Source organism: Eriocheir sinensis, chromosome 65 (genome assembly GCF_024679095.1).
Source record: "Eriocheir sinensis breed Jianghai 21 chromosome 65, ASM2467909v1, whole genome shotgun sequence".
Taxonomy (NCBI): Eukaryota; Metazoa; Arthropoda; class Malacostraca; order Decapoda; family Varunidae; genus Eriocheir; species Eriocheir sinensis.
Genome location: NC_066573.1, coordinates 924,136 through 941,988, shown reverse-complemented (window position 1 = coordinate 941,988; position 17,853 = coordinate 924,136). Strand labels below are relative to the sequence as shown.

The 17,853-nt window shown below is 46.9% G+C and overlaps 1 long non-coding RNA gene across 17 annotated transcripts; it reads right to left on the bottom strand.

Annotated features, from left to right (window-relative positions):
- Positions 1-14,450: 14,450 nt before the first annotated feature.
- LOC126987497 (uncharacterized) lies at positions 14,451-16,628 on the bottom strand. Of its 17 annotated transcripts, none has more exons than XR_007740948.1 (3): positions 15,010-16,628; positions 14,813-14,953; positions 14,451-14,728 (listed from the first exon to the last, which is right to left on the bottom strand). It is a non-coding gene; the product is annotated as an uncharacterized LOC126987497 (long non-coding RNA). The 17 variants fall into 17 exon arrangements; XR_007740952.1 differs by having other exon boundaries at positions 14,451-14,700; XR_007740950.1 differs by having other exon boundaries at positions 14,841-14,953.
- Positions 16,629-17,853: the final 1,225 nt, after the last annotated feature.

The window sequence follows — 17,853 nt, the reverse complement described above, 5'->3', positions numbered from 1 at the left end:
CAGGCCCACAGGGTGTCCCCCCACAGTGAGTTAACAAACCCCACAGACACACGCCCCCAACAGACACATAAAGGACCCCCCCAGCTCTCTCTCTCTCTCTCTCTCTCTCTCTCTCTCACACACAGGCCCCCCCAGACACATACAGGACCCTCCCCCCCCCTTGCACTCTCTCTCTCAGCAAGAAGTGTCAGAGTTTGGTCAATAAATATTCCTGCAACATCAGGCGTTTCTTTCCGTCCCTTCTGCAAAGTTTTCAGCACTAATCGTACGCTGGAACAAGACACAGACCTTGATAAGAGTGGAGATGACAGGGAAAGGAACAGGAGGAGGAAGAGGAAAGGTTAAACTGTATTTCGGTGCAGGAGGAAATTTATATGGATGGTGTTATGAGAGAAATGAAGGGCAAAGTTGGGGAAGTTGGAGTAAAAATGTACGCTGAGGGAAGGAAGTGGGTGCTGAATTCAATCTTATTTGCTGATGACACAGTGCTCATTGCAGAAAAGGAAAGTGACTAACAAAATTTGGTCAGTGTTTTTGATAGTGTCTGTAAAAGGAGAAAGCTGAAAGAAAATGTCAACAAAAGTAAAGTGAAGGTTTGTGAGCGAAGTAGAACTGAGGTTGTAGATTTTGTATGCCTATAAAGAGAGGGAATTGAATGTGAAAAGGAATGCAAAATAATTGTGAATGGTGAAGAAATGGAGCAGGTCAGTGAGTTTAAGTACCTTGGATCAGTTATGTGCAAGCATGGTGGTACGGAGGGAGACAAGAGAAAGGGCATTGCAAGGAAGAAGGGTGGTGGGGTCTCTGGGACGAATCATGAATGGCAGAAGTGTGAGCATGGAGGTAAAGAGGGATTTGAGGAATACAATAATAGTACCAACCCTCACATATGCAAGTGAAACATGGGCCTGGAATGAAAGTCAGAGGTCTGGAGTGCAGGCAGTGGAAATGAGTTATTTGAGGAGTGCTTGTGGTGTGAGTAGAATGGATGGAATGAGTAATGAAAGTGTGTACGAGCGTTTTGGAATGTGTCACGGGGGTGAAGGGAAGAAGTGAAGCGACAGACTTTAAGGTGGTTTGGCCACATGGAGCGAATGGAGGAGAGTAAGATGACCAGAAGGGTGTATGTGAGTGAGATAGAGGGAGGGAATGCTAGAGGACGACCTCCAGTGAAATGGAGGGATAGGGTGCAAGAGTACGTTAGGGAGAGGGGGGAAAGATCCTTGAGAAACTTTGAGCAGGCAAGGAGGGAGTGTCTGGATAGAGAAAGCTGGAAGCTCTTCTGCCGTGGCCATCCCCTGGACGGAGCTCCTAGGAGCAGGCGTCCATGAAATGATGATGAGGAGGAGGTGGAGGAAAGGGAGGAAGAATGGAGGTAACTTGAGGGAGGAGGAACACAAGCCAGTCACAGGCACACAGGAACAACACACAGACCTTGATGGACACAACACAGGAAGAGAGGAGGAGGAGGAGGAGGAAGACTGGAGGAGGAGGAACACCTAAACTCATGCCTCAGACACACTCCCAACATGCCCTAACACGCTCCCAACATGCCCCCAACCTGTCCCCAACCTGTCCCCAACACCCACATAACCAAAACAACATGAAACTCTTCCCCAAAAAACTCGCTTCCCAGAAAACTTTCCCTCAAGTTGGGACTAACTTTTTTTCCTTTGAAGACCAACCAGGACTGGAACAAGTCATGAGACCCTGCCGAGTGGGGGCTGAGGAAGGCACAGGCAGGCGGGTGGCTGCCTGCCGTGGGCCGCTGGTCTCCTCCACGGCTGCGGGGTGATGCGCGGGGCACAAGGGTCGTCTCCTGGCCACACACACTGCCGCCCCCGCCCCGCTGGCCCCGGCGTCCTCCCCACAGGCATACGGGGCCCTTCTCAGCAGGAGGCTGGACTGTGTTGACCTGGAATATGTTATGCACGTAAATTCAAGCCACTATACACACAGGCGGGCTCTGTGCCTTGCCGAGTTGTCTGCCAGCATATCTGACCCACGTGGATTTGCAATAAGACCATTAGTCCTCACTGAGCAGCCCCGGAGCCCTGAGGTAAGTGGACAGAGGGAAGCACGGTGACGCATCAGGAGGAAAGGACAGGATGGAGTGGAGAGTATTCTGGGTACAAGGACGACAGTGATGAAAACACTGTGAGTAGTGACGGCAGTGGTGAGAGTGACTTATTTAGGGAGTAATAATGTTATTTCCCTATCTGTGCTGCACTCTAGCCCGGCCAGTGCTCCATGACAACAGTGCAGGGTAAGAAGGCTACGCGTAAGGCAGGTGTGCCCCAGACTGACACAGCCGGCTCTGAGGAGGACTGAAAGTGAGTGAGTCAAGTAGATGTTGTCTAAATTATTTCATATTACTGTATTGACATCCAGTGGTGAGGAGGTGTGAAGCATGGCGCCAGCCTGTGCTGTGTGTCCTGCCCCAAGCCCCCGGAGCAGTGCTGTGTGCCGGCAGCTCACACACACCCTGGCTACATCTCACACACTAGCCTGGCTATTACACAACGTATTATTGCAAGTTGGATTTCACCGCTGTGTTCAGTGAGTTGAGACGCTTCACACAATGTGAATAAACAACAAAAAAATAGCTGTTTTTACCTGCATCCAGGGAGCCTTCAGTGAAAACAATGCCTGTCGTTTAAGGGTTAAGCAGTGAAGTTCTGGGCTGAAGAAACAAACTTTAGTTCAGGAGAACACTTGTTTCAACTGTACCAAATGGAAGGTGGCAAGTACCTCAGTTAGCTCAGGTGTACAGAGCTCAGAGGCGCCTACCTTGCAGCAAACTTTCCCTGGAGTGTGGAGACTTACCACAGTGGTCAATGCCAGTGGTGGTCTCAGCAGTGTCTCGGCTCTGACGCTGCTGCGTGGAGGAGGAGGCTGGGCCCAGGGGACTGAAGTCAGCACCTGCAATGACAGTGTCTGTGTGAATACAACCCTCACCAGTGTCTGTCTACATTCGTGAAACCATTAAGTATTTTAAAACATTCGATCAGTTTTCCTCGGAGGCGACGTTTCTCAAGAGAGAACATGTTAAGGGTGGAAAGCCTTTCTTCGTAGGACTTCTAGTGCGAGGAAGGGATCATTTTCGTTGCCCGACACTGAACGCCTTCTAATTTAGCAGTGTCCTTTGCATGGTGGGAAGTATTACATCTTTATTCTTGAATTAAAAGTTTCTTTTAATGAAGCCCAGCATTCTGTTCGCTTTATTTGCTGCATCGATGCATTGATGTGAGAATTAGAGGTTCGACGCAATTTTGACCCCCGGGTCCTTAGCGCATTGAACGCTTGTGAGTTTAACGCCGCGCATTTCGTAATCGAACTTCTTATTTCCCGTTCCAACTTGAAGGACCTGGCACTTGTCTACGTTAAAGGGCATCTCCCATCTATCCGACCAAGCTGAAATTTTGTGCAAATCCTCTTGGAGGCTTTGCCTGTCTTCGTCAGTGAGAACCGAGTTACCAATCTTTGTGTCGTCTGCAAATTTACTAATGCGATTATTGAGTCCAACATCCACGTCGTTGATGTAAATAATGAAGAGCACTGGGCCAAGAACCGAGCCCTGAGGGACGCCACTAGTGACCGGCGCCCACTCTGAGTTAAATCCGTCAATCACCACTCTTTGTTGTCTGTTGCTCAACCAATTCGCGATCCATTGGTTTACTTGACCGTCAATACCTATTTGCTTTAATTTGTAAAGTAATTTATGATGTGGGACTTTATCAAACGCTTTCTGGAAATCAAGATAGACTATGTCGAGTGATTTGGTTACGTCATAAACAGTGAAGAGGTCGTTATAAAAGGTTAATAGGTTTGATAGGCAGCATCTTTTGTTACGGAAGCCATGTTGTGAGTCCCCAATTAATGAGTGGCTTTCAAGGTAACTCACAATTTTGTCTCTAATTATGTTCTCAAGTAGCTTACCTACAACTGAAGTTAGACTAATGGGCCTGTAATTACCTGGGAGAGAGAGAGAGAGAGAGAGAGGGGGGGGGGGGCCGTTGGGCTCCCTATCTTCCCTAAAATCTGCTAAAGCGTCGACAGTTTCAGGAGTCTCGGGGTCAAAAGCAGTGCCTCGTTGCCGAAAGTTGTTGATCTGCTTCCTTTTAATTACTGCAGAAGAACGGCGATTATTTATAACGGAATTAAAATACCATTAACTTTATTCTGATACTGGAGGCCTGCCAAGGAAATCTCAGGTCCCCAGCAGGCCTAACCTGCGGGTACTTTTGGCACTCCGTGGCGAGCTCACTCTTATACGAGGCATCGCCCCATACAGGTGAGGACACAGCCGCTCCCAGTGTTCAATATACCTTGGCCATAACATTGTATTTGAGGACTCTTATAGGAGGCATTGCCCCACACAGGTGAGGACACAGCCGCTCCCAGTGTTCAATATACCTTGGCCATAACATTGTATTTGAGGACTCTTATAGGAGGCTTTGCCCCACACAGAGGTGTTGAAGCAAGCCTGAGTGACGGCAGGCTGGCGGGCTGCCGTCGGGACCCAAGCCAGCTTGTTGTGCGCAGCAGAGTGTGCGGGAGGAGGAAAGAGGGGAAAGGTGTGTGTGTCATTCTCAGGGGTGACCACGGTGGAGCGCAGACACTCACTAGTTGTGGTCAAGGCTTAATTAAGTTGATGAGTGGTGTTAAGACCGAGTGAGCAGGTTACCTGTCACCCCGTGTCAGTGGGAACACTTGCCATGTTTTCTTGGTGCGTTGGTGCTACTCATTCTTGTGTTTACAGGTTAGTTCAGACTGATAGTTTGTCCAGTGTGTTTGCGGTGGTTCACAAGTAATTAGACTAAGCTCCAAGTGTTACGAGTGACACAGTTTAGTCTCACAAGGCTGGACCCTGTCCCTTGACCCTTAGTTCACCATCAGAATCCCTTAACAAATATATTTACCTCAAGTAATGTTCTTAAAGTCTCGCTGCCCATATTATTTGGCAGATGATGATCCTGTGTGCGATAACGGTGCCTTACAAGACTTGCTAAATAAACTACTAACTTTACTCTCTGGTTTAAATGGTCAAGAATGAATTCTACTTTGAGGTATAATGAACCTACATGATTAAGGAGTGCCCATGCCAGGCACGGCATACATACCAGTATACCGGGTAGCTACTACAAAAAAAAGTAACCTACTGCTACTTTCTGTAAGTGGTTGACTCACAAGCATTTTGAAGTCAGCAGAACCTTCATCAATCCCTCTAATTGTAAGGGTGTGCCTGACAACACCAGTGCACCAAGTTAACCTTCATCAATCCCTCTAATTGTAAGGGTGTGCCTGACAACACCAGTGCACCAAGTTAACCTCATCAACACATCCTCCTGAGTGTTCATCCTTCCTTCCAAGAATATAATTGTTCCATCAGTGGTTTCATCCTTCCTTCTAAGAATATAATTGTTCCATCAGTGGTTTCATCCTTCCTTCTAAGAATATAATTGTTCCATCAGTGGTTTCATCCTTCCTTCCAAGAATATAATTGTTCCATCAGTGGTTTCATCCTTCCTTCTAAGAATATAATTGTTCCATCAGTGGTTTCATCCTTCCTTCAAAGAATATAATTGTTCCATCAGTGGTTTCATCCTTCCTTCCAAGAATATAATTGTTCCATCAGTGGTTTCATCCTTCCTTCTAAGAATATAATTGTTCCATCAGTGGTTTCATCCTTCCTTCTAAGAATATAATTGTTCCATCAGTGGTTTCATCCTTCCTTCTAAGAATATAATTGTTCCATCAGTGGTTTCATCCTTCCTTCCAAGAATATAATTGTTCCATCAGTGGTTTCATCCTTCCTTCCAAGAATATAATTGTTCCATCAGTGGTTTCATCCTTCCTTCCAAGAATATAATTGTTCCATCAGTGGTTTCATCCTTCCTTCCAAGAATATAATTGTTCCATCAGTGGTTTCATCCTTCCTTCCAAGAATATAATTGTTCCATCAGTGGTTTCATCCTTCCTTCTAAGAATATAATTGTTCCATCAGTGGTTTCATCCTTCCTTCTAAGAATATAATTGTTCCATCAGTGGTTTCATCCTTCCTTCTAAGAATATAATTGTTCCATCAGTGGTTTCCCCAACTTCTACAAGTCTTCCTATGTATGCCCTCCTCTCATAGGTTAGTACATAGTGTTTCTCTTCCTCAGGGCAAGTCTACCCACACTTCCTAGGAACAAAGCTCACGTCGGTGTCTTGCTCAAACTCTGCATCACAGTTTTCATGTGTTGCCAGTGACAGGATCCACCACCAGGGTGCAAAATGCTTGCCACCATTTGCTAAAATGTGTCTCAATTCACCCCACAACTTTTTTGTTGGAGTGAACTGAGACAAAACTAATCAGTCCGTAACACCAAAAACATTAAAGACATTTTATTTCTGTTCAATTCGTATCAAACCTCAACTACTTAACAACCAACATGCAAAAATTGTTGCATCTAAAACCTCAAATAACTTCAGGAGAGTATATTTACCAAAACTTTGGGTTTTGCAACACAAAATTTCACGGGGGTAAGAAATCCTACCCTTAGGGAGAATGGATTTTACATGCTTTTAACCCTTTCATTGCTAAACGCTCGCAGTGAGCAGTAGGCGCATTTGCTGGTGGTGCTAAACACTCGCAGCGAGCTCAAGCCGCACTCAAATCTCCCGCATATGGGAGTGTTCCAACACTATTTCTCACAACACAGAATTGCCAATTGAGTGTGTTCTCCACTAAATTTGGTGGAAAATCATGTCACCGCATATGGGAGTGTTCCAACACTATTTCTCACAACACAGCATTGCCAATTGAGTGTGTTCTCCACTAAATTTGGTGGAAAATCATGTCACCACATATGGGAGTGTACAATCACTATTTCTCACAACACAGCATTGCCAATTGAGTGTGTTCTCCACTAAATTTGGTGGAAAATCGAGTGTTCTCCACTAAATTTGGAGGAAAATCATGTCAGCCCACCGCGGAAAATCTACGGACGAGTAACTGGTGGATGTTCTTGTCCACTAGAGCGGCATTTTTGCATGGCTTCAGCGATCACCTGACTGATTCTTTGACCAAATAGTTGTAAATATTGCAGTTGGCAACACAACCTTGCCAGAACCTCAACTTCCCCAAGGAGAGATGTCCGCAGTTGCCTCAATACGGCTGGTCATCCCGCACACACCGACGTGAGTGTCAGCATTCAACACTCCCTGAACGTGCATGTACGTTCGCAGGAGAGGCATACATAACTGACTCTTATAGATCTGGGCCTCCTCTTTCCAATGGTGTGTTTGGTTTGTGAGATACAGAGGTTAAAAGAGACCCCCCATTGGGCTGCCCGACTGCGCCTGAGGGGATACTCGCGACCCCCACCACGCGCAATGAAAGGGTTAACAACTTCCTTCTGAAAAGATGTAAATACAAAGTTTATAGTTATAGCCGAGGCGTACCTAATTAACACAACAGGAACACCATGTTCAACCAAACAACTTCGCAATATTGACTGTCTCAAGCAATTTACCCAAAAAAAGTGGTCTCGATACACCCCACTCGACAATATATATATATATATATATATATATATATATATATACACACATATATATATATATATATATATCTATAAATATATATATATATATATATATATATATATATATATATATATATATATATATATATATATATACACACACATATATATACACAGTCATACCTAGGTTTGAGTGTTTTGATTTACGAGCAAAAAAAGATCCCAAAAATGCCTTGGACAAGGAGCGGGGGTGACTTGGCAAACCAGCATCCTGTTTGTCCATTTTTTTCTTTTTTGTTTAATTTGAGGCCATCAGGGCCAGTACCCCCCAGCCCCCGCCTGTCACGTGTGAACCTCAACCTACTACTACTACTACTACTACTACTACTACTACTACTACTACTACTACTACTACTACTACTACTACTACTACTACTGCTACACTCGGCCCTCGATGTAACAGATTAAAAGGGGGTAAGGGTGGTCCGTTGCTTGAAAATACGGTTTTGACGTTTGTAGAGCTGGTGTCACACCGGACAAATCTACTCAGCCTCCTTCTAGCTCGGAACAATTGTTTTTTTGTGATCCAGGCGGCCAGGCACATGTGTGCGAGCAGCCCTGGCCACACGCCGGGCTTGAGCAGCTGACGGGCGGCTGCTGCTGGTAATGATGGGTGTTGGCAGCATCACCCCTGCATTGGCGCCGCCTGGTGGTGCTTCGTGTGTGTGTGTGTGTGTGTGTGTGTGTGTGTGTGTGTGTGTGTGTGTGTGTGTGTGTGTGTGTGTGTGTGTGTGTGTGTGTGTGTGTGTGTATTGTGGGCCCAGGCTCCTCAATTTGTTTATTCTTGTTTTCCAAATGTTGCGCGAGACTTCTTTCTTTTCTTCCATCTCTTCTTCTTCAAAAAGAAGAAAGGAAAGGGTCCCGTGCAACATGTGGAGGATGGGAATTGGCAAACTGAGAAGCCCAAACCCATAATAAACACAGCCACACACGCGATGGGGACGCGTTCGGGTGCCGCCGATGTGGGGGCAAAAATACCTTCCAGGCGCCAGATGTCGACAGTTTTCAGTTTTCCCCATAAAGGCGGACACACACTATACGACGCGTCCTGTCCGACGGCCAAAGAGTGGGCGGAGCTACAGCCATGAGGCAGTGTGTGTGGGTGTGATTTGTGCGGTGCGGCCTCACGACACGGCCCGATGGCCTTCTGTTTAGGGTTTTGACGTTTCTAAAGCCAGCGTCACACCGGACAAATCGATGTCCGTTGACGTTAAATCGGGGTCTGTTAAATCGAGGGTCGAGTGTACTACTACTACTACTACTACTACTACTACTACTACTACTACTACAACACCTTATACAACAGGCACAGGGTCTTACAGTGCCTCCTCAGGTGCCACAACACTGGGCGGGGAGTGTTCCAGCCTGGGCACCACCAAGACCGGCAGCTCGGGAGGGTGACACGTGACTCCCACGGCCCGCAGACCTGAAAAAGTTTGAACATTTTGTGAGCTAGCTCTAAAAATGTTAAAGGTAGCTCAACAGGATTTTGTGGGAGTGTGCGTGAACAGCTTACGTACACACACAAAAATTCTAGTTACATGGAAAACAAACGGAGAAAAACACAAACTAACACACATGAAGTTGAGGGAGAGACGGAAATAAATACAAGGGATGCATAAAAAGTTTGGACCTTTAGTAAGCTAGCTCTGGAAATGTTAAAGATGACACAACGGGATATGGTGTGTGTGTGTGTGTGTGTGTGTGTGTGTGTGTGTGTGTGTGTGTGTGTGTGTGTGTGTGTGTGCCCCACGTACACACTGAATTTCAAGTACGTACATACAACACAAATGGAGAGAAACGCACACACACACACATGAATTTGAGGGACAGTGTGAAAGAAATGGGCTATGTGCACGGAGAAGTGTGGACATTGTGTGAGCTGGCTCTAAGAATATCAAAGATTGGTCAACGGGATTTTGTTGGCACATGCATGGGACAGTGTTCAGGAGGGGTCCACAGCCTCCTCTGGCCAAGTCAGTGCTTACAGCATGGATTCTTCTTAGTCCCTGAATGCAGGGCAGTGACAAGTGACTTCCGGAAAATAGAAAGGGGTCGAGGGGGAGAAGCCCCCTCGGTATTATTCCAGAACGTCAGCCGTCTGACAGCAAAGAACACTCTTTGTGTCCATACAGCACACTGCCGTACTGGAAGGGGGGGGAGGAGGGCGAAGCCCCCGTCAGGAAGGTTACGTAAGGTTAGATTTGGTTTAAACTTATTTGGCACGCAGTGCGGGCGTAGTGAAACACACCGCGCAGGACAGGACATGGCGGCAGTCCACTGCGCGTCGGTGTTGCGAGAAATACGTCTGCAGAAATCAGTGGCTCTGCTGTCCACACACATGCCCACTGGGGGAACACACAGCAGGAAAAACATTGATTTGCCTGGTTTTGTTGTAGTTTGTCCACTTGTGATCTTTGAGAGTGCTGAAATATACAAACAGTAAGCAAGTTGAACCTCTCTGCGAGCTATTTTGTGGCTGCATCAGCGGCCAGTGGTGCACAACAGGCATTGAAAAGCCAGTCATTTAGTGATTTCTGGAAAAAGTAATACTCCTTAAATAAAAAACTTCATATTTAGTATATCAATAATTGTCAGCATCTTGATATTAGTAGACTACCCTGTGAATAGTCCCCAGGCATGGATAGTTTCTGCACACACACAACACTCCAAACGTGTGCATGAAACACTGCACCAGTGGTACAATGGGCAACAAACACTGCACCAGTGGTACAATGGGCAACAAACACTGCACCAGTGGTACAATGGGCAACAAACACTGCACCAGTGGTACAATGGGCAACACTGCACCACTGGTACAATGGGCAACAAACACTGCACCAGTGGTACAATGGGCAACAAACACTGCACCAGTGGTACAATGGGCAACAAACACTGCACCAGTGGTACAATGGGCAACAAACACTGCACCAGTGGTACAATGGGCAACAAACACTGCACCAGTGGTACAATGATCAACAAACACTGCACCAGTGGTACAATGATCAACAAACACTGCACCAGTGGTACAATGATCAACAAACACTGCACCAGTGGTACAATGATCAACAAACACTGCACCAGTGGTACAATGATCAACAAACACTGCACCAGTGGTACAATGATCAACAAACACTGCACCAGTGGTACAATGATCAACAAACACTGCACCAGTGGTACAATGATCAACAAACACTGCACCAGTGGTACAATGATCAACAAACACTGCACCAGTGGTACAATGGGCAACAAACACTGCACCAGTGGTACAATGGGCAACAAACACTGCACCAGTGGTACAATGGGCAACAAACACTGCACCAGTGGTACAATGGGCAACAAACACTGCACCAGTGGTACAATGGGCAACAAACACTGCACCAGTGGTACAATGGGCAACAAACACTGCACCAGTGGTACAATGGGCAACAAACACTGCACCAGTGGTACAAAACCTGTCCAGGAATGGACACCAGTGTGAGCATTGTGTGAGCTAGCTCCAGGAATAGTAAGGATAGCTCAACAGCACCGTGCAGCCACGCGTGGAGTGAGTCGTGGCCGTGATGGGGTGTCTTGCTCCGTGTGGAGGGTGCTGTGTCGACATGGCTGGCAAAGCCAAGGGCGATGCACTTGTGTCACGTTGGTAAGGATTTCACAGGTGGATCGCATGCTGTCTGTGCCCTAAATGGTGGCATGTGAAGTGTGCTCATCTGTCTGGAATTAAGCAGGAGAATATACCTAAAATTATTTGGATTTGCAACCCATGCCTCCACCAAGCATCTCTGGCTACCAAAATTGTGGAGAAATTGGATGAATTCAAGCAAGAGTTATCTAAAGAAATATCTGTGGTAAAAGATGAAGCTGAGTCAAGGGCTGAGAGGATGCAGGAGGGCCTGGGGTCAGTTGCTGACGCCTTGCTGAGGCGCTGAGTTGGGCTGAGGTGGCAAAGACAGAGAGGAAAGTCAAGAAGAATATTCTGGTCGTGAAAACTTCTACACAGGAAAAGAAGGCAACAGACATGAAGGATGGAGTCTCCCAGGCATTGAATGGCATTCAAATAACTGATTCAAGATTCACTAATGGAGGTAACATTGTCATGAACTTTGATAATGAGAACACAAGGGCTGAGGCTGCTCAAAAACTGCTGGAGTCTGTTGAGCAAATTAGTACCAAGAGTGTTGGAAAGATGAACCCAAAGATGCAATGTGCATAAAGAGGAGACCAAGGAAGAGATAAAGGAGACCATCTTAGACCGCAATGAGTTCTTACACGTAATTGAGGGTGTTGAGGATAAGACTGAGATGGTTTTTAGAAAGCCTCGGGGCGGCACGATGCACTACATTCTGAGGTGTGACCCAACTGTGAGGGAGCTGAGTCACAAGAATCACGACAAGGTGAGATTAGAATGGGGAATATACACAGTGAGAGACAGATACCATGCAATTATTTGCTATCATTGTCAGAGATACGGCCATCTTGAGGCCAACTGTACTGCCAAGACCAATGGAGACGCCCCAAATTGTTTCAAATGTGCTGGCAATCATAAATCACAGGAGTGCACCATGGCTGAGAAGAAATGCATAAATTGTGTGAGGTACAAGAAGCCTCAAATCAACCACTCAGCGAATGACTGAAATTGAGAGAATTCGTAACATGAGCGATCACGGCTATTAATCAGTGTGTGTACTCAACGACAAATTGTGTGTGATGAATGTTCAGCGTGTGGGAAATACATAATAGTTGGATATTTAATTGTGATACTATACTGAAAATATCAGACATGAACACTGAACTAGTTGTTATACGTGATATTATTCATGAAAGAAATTAAGACACTCACTCACTCACTACGATGTTTGTGAATAAGTGCAGCGAAGACTATTATTGAGACTATTACCATCTCTCAAAACACACACTTCTTCTTGAGTGTTTTAGGGGGCTGGTTAGGCCATGGGACCACGCCAGCACAGGTTGCTTGCTGCTGTGGTTGTAGTGAAGATGGGTCCCCGGGTGGGGGCTAGATTCTGTCAAGCTGTCCAGACTTCTGTAGGAAGGTCTGTGTACACTGGAGGGCTGAGGGTGTCGCTGCCCAGCAGATCCTCTAGAGCTGGCCTGTGGATGTAGAGTCTGGTTAGGGATGCCTTGAGGTTGGTGTGGAGGGAGTGGAATCTTGGGCAGTGAAGCAGTAAGTGTAGTGCCCCGAGATCTGAGGGGGGCGCTCTTAACTCTTTTTACTGAATTAGAGACTGAATCTTACCGCATGTACGTTAACTTACTAATTAAAGACTTGAATAAACTCCCGCGTCATTGAATGCGAACGACTCAATAAGGTAGGCTGCCACCACCCCACGATGAGGGTCGGAACCCCCTGCTCAATGGGGAGAAAATAAGACTGATTGACTACACTCAACTACGCCGGATGAAAGGCGGGAGAAGACACTGGAGGGGGCAGCGTAGGCACTGACGAGGGAGGGAGGCGTGAAGGGACGGATTTCCTTGTGTGTCGTCCGGCTGATCAACTCGTAACCTTAAGATTAAATGAGGGACACTGATAACAAGAATAATATAATAATAATAAACATGCGGAATTTTACCGAGACATTTGTTACAAAGATATAATTGTTTGTTCTAAAGTCTAGGCAGGCCTTGTGAAATTACAAAAACATAAAGAGTTATTACTGAGAACCTTACACCCTAACAAACTTCCCTTGTCGAGCCTATGGCTGCCACACAAGGGTAACAAGAACGCGACGACATATTAGTAACACTTGGGTGAGACATTTGGGGAAACAGGGGGAAGTGTGTGTGTGTGTGTGTGTGTGTGTGTGTGTGTGTGTGTGTGTGTGTGTGTGTGTGTGTGAACTGAGTGGACGAGACGCGCTGACTGGTCACCAACAGGGCCTATAGGGCGGGTGAACGGAGACTGTTAACAACTTAACACACTAGGTATGTAGGTATATGTTAATATATTAACACAAGGGAAAGAACGAGAATTCACTGATATTTGTGGGGGAAAACACGAGCAACGTGAGGCAGGTCTTACCTGTAGGGCAGATGAACAGAGACTGGCCCGTCTTGCGAGGGAGAGAGGGACGCGTGTGCGGTTTGAAAACTGAGTGTCTCAATGCGTGATTTATGGGGAGGGAGGCAAGTGTTAAATTATCTTTCTCTTGGGAGGAACTGGGTCAGGATCAAAGCTGGGAGATAGGGAGGGTAACCAAATCACAGAAACTAATCATTTTGCTGAGCAAAATTTAGTAAGAACTACACACCTGTGAGGGTAAAGATTCAAATTAGGTTCGTGCCAGTATCTCATAATCTACTTCATGAAACATCAGTATCTCTTCATATATCTTTTCTACAAACCTTCAACAGTCATGGAAACGCTTTGAAAATCCAATTCAAGGACTTTTTTTTTACTCTTGAAAATAGATGATAATGATTACGAAAGCGCGTCGCCTCCTCTGGTGCTGGCCGCAGCGACGCTGCAGCCTCCGCAGCCGTAAAATAGCTCGCAGAGGGCTTAGGGTCGGGTAGCATATTTAAACTACTCCAACCGATCTTTACGACCTACTAACGGGGGGGCTGAGCCCCCCTCGACCCCCCCTTCTAACCAGTGGGGGGCATGGCCCCCCCCTGGACCCCCCCCACATGTATATGTGACTTATTTCAGCGAGGAGGTATTTCTCGCAACACTGGGTGCAGCGTTGCCACACCCGTCACCAGAGGAGGCAACGTGCTTTCATAAACATTATCCCCTATTTTCAAGAGTAAAAAATAAGTCCTTGAATTGGATTTTCAAAGCATTTCCATGACTGTTAAAGGTTTGTAGAAAAGATATATGAAGAGATACTGATGTTTCATAAGGTAGGTAATGAGATACTGGCACGGACCCAAAACGAATCTTAACCCCTGTGAGTACTGGGGACAACTTACACACCTGTGAGTACTGGGGACAACTTACACACCTGTGAGTACTGGGGACAACTTACACACCTGTGAGTACTGGGGACAACTTACACACCTGTGAGTACTGGGGACAACTTACACACCTGTGAGTACTGGGGACAACTTACACACCTGTGAGTACAGGGGACAACTTACACACCTGTGAGTACCGGGGACAACTTACACACCTGTGAGTACTGGGGACAACATACACACCTGGGAGTACTGGTGACAACTTACACACCTGTGAGTACTGGCGACAACTTACACACCTGTGAGTACTGGGGACAACTTACACACCTGTGAGTACTGGGGACAACTTACACACCTGTGAGTACTGGGGACAACTTACACACCTGTGAGTACCGGGGACAACTTACACACCTGTGAGTACCGGGGACAAACTTACACACCTGTGAGTACTGGGGACAACTTACACACCTGTGAGTACTGGGGACAACTTACACACCTGTGAGTACCGGGGACAAACTTACACACCTGTGAGTACTGGGGACAACTTACACACCTGTGAGTACTGGGGACAACTTACACACCTGTGAGTACTGGGGACAACTTACACACCTGTGAGTACCGGGGACAAACTTACACACCTGTGCACACCTTTCCTGCCGCAGCCGGCCAGGAGTCTCCTCTCACCTCTGCTCCTCCTCCTCCTGCTGGCCCCGTCCCTGCTGTTCCTGCTCCTGCCCGCCATGCCAGGCTTCCCGGCGTTCCCAGCGAGACATTCACAAAAAGGTGCAGCCATTCCCCAACACGGCGGGAGGCAGGCACAGGCGGGAGGCAGGAAGGGCGGCGGGCCTAACAATATTTACCTCGACGCCAACACTTCCTCCTTATCTATTGCCTCCAAACGCATCAGACTAACTTAAATAACTTCAAAACTATTTATTAGGCCCTTAAGAATTACAGACCAATCTCCCTTGTAAACACAGTAGGGAAAGTTTTTTGTGCAGTGCTGAATGAAAGGTTGTGTGGATGGAGTGAGAGGAGGAGGGCAGCCTAGGGGAGGAGCAGAATGGTTTACGAGTGGACAGGAGAGCTGAAGATAATAGGTTTGTTGTGAAGGAACTGACTGAAAGGAAAAAGAGAGCAGGGGAAAAGCTGTACCTAGGTTGTCTAGACATAGAGAAAGCTTATGACAGTGTTAATAGGAGTATGTTGTGTAGAGGGCTGGAGCAGATTGGATTGCGTGATAAGATTGTGAACATAGTTAAGAATATGTATGCAAGCACAAGAGCAAAATACAGGCTAGCGAACCAAGAGACAGACTGGGTGAGGAGCGAGAGAGGAGTGAGGCAGGGCTGCAATCTGTCCCCAGCATTATTTAGCCTGTATGCAGAGGAGCTGGCAGTCAGGGCGAGAACAATGGATGCAGGCGTGAGAGTTGGAGAGGACAAGTTGTGTGTGTTGTTGTATGCGGACGATGTGATCTTGAGGGACTCTGCGGAAGACTTACAAAGAATTTTAGATGTGGTTTACATAGATTTACATAGAACCACACAGACCCCATACGGTCCAGACTAGGTGGTGATTCTAAAAAAACTAAGTGATTCTGTAGGTATATTCTATAGGTAGGGGGCTGTGGAGGATCATTTACACAAGCTTCACCGTGGCCAATCAACACTGTACCTTTCACCCAACAGTCTCCGCTGCAGTTCTCATAAGGGCGTTGTAGTTTTTACTGTCTGGTAACTGCCAGCAGGGTGGTTGTGTGAATGTATTGGGCTCAGCATTGAAAAGACCAAGGTAGTAAAACGAATCTTCACCGATTTGGTGGCGAGAAAAGCAAGATTATGACAGTCACTAGGGCAGAGGATGACAGACAAAATCAACGCTCACTTTTTTTTTTTTAAATGGCGCCATGTTCACGACAACCATGAATCTGCAGACCGATTGGCCGACAGTCACAGACGGTCTTGACGACAGTCTTGCAGATTGTCTGTCAATTGGTTGGCCGACCAGCTGGCCGACAGTTGCCAAGGAGTTTTCCGACGGCCTTCCCGACGGTCTTCGCGACTGTACGTCTTGGCGGCAGCCTTGTCGACTGTCGCCGAATTCTACCCAAAATCTTAATGTTCCGTCCCCACATTTTATTGTCTTTATTGTCCAGGGGAGAGTACCGCCCCCCTTGTTTTCTTTCCTTCCTACCATTGTATCTTTAGTTTCCTGGGGTTGGGATGGCATGTTCCTCCCTTCTCCCTTGTTGTTTACCTGCAACAATAAACTATCAATCAATCAATCATCAAAGGATGTTTTTGCCGTAGACATCTTCACGGGTCCTGGGACATACAGGCTGTGATGGGCCGAGACTCCGCTGTGTCCACTTCCAGGGTTGCCACCCGTTCCTTAAAACACGGAATCGCTCTGCACTCGAGAGTGAAAAGTAGCGTTCCGTTTTGAAGCAATGCGGAACGAACGCCATTTGTTCCGTATTATATTATCTGAATGGTCAAGCAGATAAAATTCAGTCTCTTAAAATTGTAGTGAGCGCATTTTTCGGTTAATCACAAAACCAGTCCGTAAAATTTGTCAAGGTTCTCCTAAAATACGTGTAAAATTACGCGCCGTAACGTCCCTCCCCCTCCTTAATTCTTGCCTCCACCAGCAGCGGCTCACTCATGGCATGCTCCAGAAATTTTAGGGTTGGCAGCCGTTCCTTTAAATATGGATCCATTCCGTAGTGGAGAGTGAGATGCTGCATTCCACATTTTTCTGACCTCAGGGTGGCAGCCCTTGTTGTCATGCAGCACAAGAGAGATCGAGGCAGCAGCAGGAGCGCGTGCGTGCTGTGCGGCTCCCAAGTTTGTGCCAGCCAAACGTAGCCACGCCAAGAAGCTGTTATTATGCTTGTGACTGCAAGATGAAAACATGAACTTCTTGATGGCGGCAGTGTGAGCCAATATTTCTGAGCCGAAAGTCTTCACGAACGTCCTTCATCAGGCGAAGACTGTCGTCACGACAGTCCCTAGCATTCTCAAGTAGTCGGCACCGACGACTGTGTCGAAGGAAACGGCAAAAAAATGAACAATGGCCCCGACGGTCGTCACGACTGTCCCAAGACAAGTCAAGACTATTGGCGACAGTCTTGACGACTGTCCGTGACCTCCCTCGGACCTCAACCGAAAATGACGGTTGGTCCAGACACTTGCCGACTCTTGTCGTGAAAGTTTAGCATGGAATACTTTTTCGCGCCAAGCCCCCACGACCCCACACTCCCTCATGACGTCCGCTCAGCATTCGGCGACCGTTGCTGGACCTCTTTCAAGACATGCCCGACCCTTCCACATCAACA